Here is a 5,161-nt window from a genome sequence, read left to right on the forward strand (position 1 = left end):
ACATTATATGGAATAAAAACTGACCATGGCGTTTCATACTTACTAGAATTTATTTTTTCATAGGTCTCTGGAGTGAAATAAATGCATTTTTTTATTTGCCCTTTCTTTCAAAGCAGACGTGAAACCTCATTATAGAAAATATTCATTGAAGAATAACTGTTACTTTTGAACAGTAAAACAAATTAAAAATCCATTCTGGTATTTAGAAAGACTAAATACGTTATTTTGTCTGTTTTCTACGAATTCTGCTGTAACTCATCTACATAAAACAATTATTTGAAAGGTGAATATTTAAGAAAAATATTGTAACAGACAACCGTCAAAGTCACCAATAAATAACACGGATATTAAAGCAGAAATGCAAATAAATAAGCAAGTAAAAATTCACGAGCATTTTGTATTATCTCTCAGTCCTGGGCGTCTAAATGAAAAGCGCTCTGCAAGCGCGTTCTCTCTGTGTTGGTCCTGAAACTACCGTAATCACTGTATGCACGCACTCTAAAATCAATCGCGGCTGGCTTGACCGTGTTTTTCCGAACCGCGGCTGGCTTGACCGCAGTACCAAAAGTGCTGGGTTAAAAGATAACCCAATCTCAGCCGCTGGGTAACTATGGGACAGAACACGCATTGGGTTGTTTTGACCCAAGTGCTGGGTTTAACCATTTGACCCAGAATGCTGGGTTGTTTGTTTATTTGACCCAACCAGTGGGTCAGGTTAACTGTGTTGTTAAACATAACCTAATCATTGGGTTATTTGTTGTCTTATTGCCTTGCTACCTTTACATTTACCAATAATAAATAATCACAAAAGAATGTAAAATTATTGTTGTTTTTCTGTAATACAGTTAGAAAAACACAAAAAACTGCAAGTGTAAACATCAATTTTCATCAGTTTTATTTCTTTTTAAAACAATTTTCAAATGGGTGCAGCTATCACACATTTTATCCAACCATTACAGACACATAAAACAACAACTTTAGTAGATCAGTTAATTTAAAACACAAAACTGTGTAAACTAGGCACTGTAGATTCCCATTCTTTGTCAACACTGCAGCAGCAGAACACTCAAATTATTACCACATGAGAATCGTTCCAAACATTGTGCTTTTAAAACTAAGCCAAACAAAGTGTCCACCAGACAATACATATGACAATTTAAAACATGTTACAAGTGGCCAGAAAACACTGTTGGTCTTAAAAAAATTCACCCATGAAGACTTATGTCCATCAACATAACATACTGCAAGCTGGAGAAATTCCCAGGCAACGAGTCTGCTTCAGTGGCACAGCCCATAACAAAGGCGAAGGTCTGTGTCACGAATCTGGTCGGTGTCCCACGGTCCGCTCACCACCAGATGTCACTCTCGCCCTATCTCACACGGACTGTTGCACTACACCCCGGACTACATTCCCCATCGGCCATTGTACTTCACCCACGACCAATCAGCGGCGCTATAAAAGCCCCGGTCTTTCCCCTTGCAAACCACGGAGTATTTTGAGTTGTTATTGTTTTCTTTTGTTTAGCGTTTCCTAGTTCCCAGTGTTTATTCCCCTTGCCTGGCTCCCCGTTCTCGACTGTACCGCCGCCTGCCTTTTCGGACTCTCGCTACTGTTTAATGGTTTATTCTCCTAGCCCAGCCCCTTACGGATTACGTTTGCCACGGATCGACCCTCGCCTGTTTCACGGACTTCTATTGTGCATCGCCTACGTTAAACCTGTCTGCTATTGTTGCTTGACTCTGCCTGTACGACTATGTCTTTGTCTCGTCCTAATAAAAGCTTGCAAGTGGATCCGCTCGCCTCTCGCCACTCTCTCCGCGTTACAGTCTGGGATGTCGTTGTCTCGTCCCCAAGGCACAAATCTGCCATGCCGGTCCCCACCTGTTAATTATACGACACTTTGGCCTGAAAAAAAAAAAAAAATTTAGAAGAAAATTTCAAACTGCACATTTTTAGGCTTTTACATCTGAACACTTCATACAGTGGTGGCCAAAATGATTGGAACAATAGTATTTTCACCAGCTAAACAATTGTTTTAAGTCAGTGATTTCTATTTTTTGCTGTAGTGTGTCAGTAGGAAATATTAGTTTGCATTTCCAAAAATTCATTTTATATATATATATATTCATATTTATATAAGTAAACAAAAACTAACAGGTTTGTATGTCAATGAATGGCTTCCAGAATTCTGTGGTTGTGGTTCTGTGGACCAGAATTCTGTGGCCAGGACTTTGAAAGCACTCTCCCCTTTAACATCTAAACCATAAGAATAATACAGCGCAAACTGTGAAACTTATCTCATAATCAAAACACAGTGAAACACTTTCATATGAAAATTTCTTCATTCCTTTAAATAATGAAATTGTAATAAAAATAAATAAAAATGATAATGGTATTAATGCAAATGAATCCCCACCCCCATTCAACTACTGCAGGTTAAGTTTAGGTATGGGGTGGGATTCAGGGATGTAGAATATGCTCATGCAGAATAAGGCATCAGTATGTGCTTTATAACTACTAATTAACAGCCAATACACAAACTAATAAGCAACTAGTTAAGTGTTACTGTACCATTGTATTTACCAGTTGATGCATCAAATACAGTTGAATTTTGTTTCTATAGATTGACATATTATAAGAAATACCTTACCTGAAGTCATGTCACCCAGCTCTTAATGCACCTTTCCATCTTGCTGGGCATAGGCAACAATTTGGTCTGCAATTGTAGCCCAATCTACAAAAAGTCGTAGCTTCCTGAAGTCTTGTGAAATCTGATCAAATTTGAGGAAAAAAAAAAAAAAAAAAAACACAAATGTGGTTAAATAAGATGAAGCTTTTAAACGTTAGATTGACTGTTTGATTTTATTGCCATAACAGTAACTATGATTATTTTAATGAAAAGATCAAATTCTAAAACAAATCATGGTTATTGAATGTTACTGAATGATGTAACTTACCTTCAAATGTTTTAACCAAGGTATCAAGCTGCCTTTCCCTCAACTTCTCTATTACAAAACTGTCCATCTGCACCAGCAAGAATCTCATATCTAGAATGAAATAATGCAAAAACACGCTGAAAAGAATAACTTACTGACGTCTGAACGTGATTCTCCGCAGTTTCTGATTAAATCGGTTGGGTTTTCTCTGTAACAGAGCCTCCTCTGACATGCCCTCGCGTGTGAACAGGCAGCATCTGGGTGGAGGAGTGAACGAAGTGGGCCTACATCTCATATCACCTGCTGAAATGTTCCTATAATATATTTCCCTTTCAAATGTGCATTCTGAATAATAAATAAATTTAACCTGCTGCAGTCAATTTAGTCTTCTCATTAATGTTTTTTCTCAACATTTTATACCCGTTTAAATTACAGAAAAAAAAAAATATCTGCAGACTGATTTCCAATTGTATTGCCATAGTTTTACTACACATACCATGGTTAATTTTCGTAAGAGTGGTATTAAAATTGATGAATGAATACACGGGCGTTGCCTTAAAGAAATAACAATGTTGAACATTTTAGCTAATTAATCTTAGACAGTATAACGCGTTGACAGCGTGATTTGAGTATTAATTAAGAATTTTGGCATAAACGTGAATTACATACAGTGAAATGACTGCGAATGAAAAATGACAGAATAAAGACTCAAATGTAATAAAATGAATAAATATGTTGATTCTGATCTTATTCATCAGGTCTCACACACACTGCAGCACTGACACAGTGTGGTGAAATCACGAATGTTTAGGAGCCATGGGTTTCTCAGATCGGTACGTTGGATTAAAACTACAAGTTCCGTTGCGTTTGGAAGATTCTGTGCACAGTAATCATCAGAATATCTCTTCACCTGTCTCTGAAAATATCCAGAGTTTAAAATCATCCTGCAGATGCTCATTTTAACAGGCTTTTATTCAACTAGTGATTACAGCTAGGGATGCTCATTTTAACCCGTTAACCGAAAGAAAGAATTTTGACCGATTAATACAATCAGTTAAACGGTTTAAAAGGTATTTTTTTCAGAAATTCAGTAATCAAAATATTTTAAAACGTTTTCTGGATGGTTAAAATAAAATGAAATTGCATTTTTGAGAGAAAAAAAGATAATTCGCGTAGGCCTATAACGTTAAGTCGCTTTTTATTATTACATTCAGAAAGACCGAAAGACCTGGTGTCGATGCGAAATATTTACACTATAAACATAGGCGAGGCTATTTTAGTTCCCCTCACTCCACAAAAATCCTTTCAATTTGACAGTATTTAGAAAAAAACAAGAATGAAAAATATAAGAAGCTCGGCGACAAACCAAAACCAAACCATTTAGGCTAAAGCGAAACTGAAACTAACATTGGGTCTCATACGACACAAATCCAGATGTCTCCGTATTCAAGATGTATTTGAATGCTAAAATATTACTTATTATGTAAACCTGGTTTTGTACTTCTCGCATTACAATATCCACATTAAAAAAAAAATGTTTGGCATAATATCACGGCAGTACGTTGATAACGATTAAGCAGTGTGATTTTTTCCCCCATATGTTTGGCTGATTGTGTGTGCGCGTGCGGCGCTGGTGCAATCACTTGATTTTTTTCCTTCTAACAGGGGAAACGACTCTTTACAGATGATCAAAACTGTAAACGATTTGCTGTTTGTAAAATAAAGAAAAATAGAATGCTGCTTTCAGCCGTCTTCCTTTCGCGCACAAAAATGAACGAAAACTCTGCATACTAGCTACTTGTTGTACTTTTTTTGTTTGTTTGCTTTATTAAGTAAAAATATTTATCTTATAGGCCTATTCATTCATATATATATATATATATATATATATATATATATATATATATGAATGAATAGGCCTATAAGAGAAATATTTTTACTAAATATTTTATATATATATATATATATATATATATATATATATATATATATATATATATATATATATATATATATATATATACAGGTCCTTTTCAAAAAATTAGCATATTGTGATAAAGTTCATTATTTTCTGTAATGTACTGATAAAAATTAGACTTTCATTTATTTTAGATTCATTACACACAACTGAAGTAGTTTCAAGCCTTTTATTGTTTTAATATTGATGATTTTGGCATACAGCTCATGAAAACCCAAAATTCCTATCTCAAAAAATTAGCATATC

The 5,161-nt window shown here is 35.2% G+C and overlaps 1 long non-coding RNA gene across 1 annotated transcript; it reads right to left on the reverse strand.

Annotated features, from left to right (window-relative positions):
- Window positions 1-896: 896 nt before the first annotated feature.
- LOC127159981 (uncharacterized) lies at window positions 897-3,098 on the reverse strand. Its single transcript, XR_007826616.1, has 3 exons — window positions 2,959-3,098; window positions 2,652-2,772; window positions 897-1,906 (listed from the first exon to the last, which is right to left on the reverse strand). It is a non-coding gene; the product is annotated as an uncharacterized LOC127159981 (long non-coding RNA).
- Between the last annotated feature and the right edge of the window lie 2,063 nt (window positions 3,099-5,161).

Source organism: Labeo rohita, unplaced genomic scaffold, assembly GCF_022985175.1.
Source record: "Labeo rohita strain BAU-BD-2019 unplaced genomic scaffold, IGBB_LRoh.1.0 scaffold_2712, whole genome shotgun sequence".
Lineage (NCBI taxonomy): Eukaryota > Metazoa > Chordata > Actinopteri > Cypriniformes > Cyprinidae > Labeo > Labeo rohita.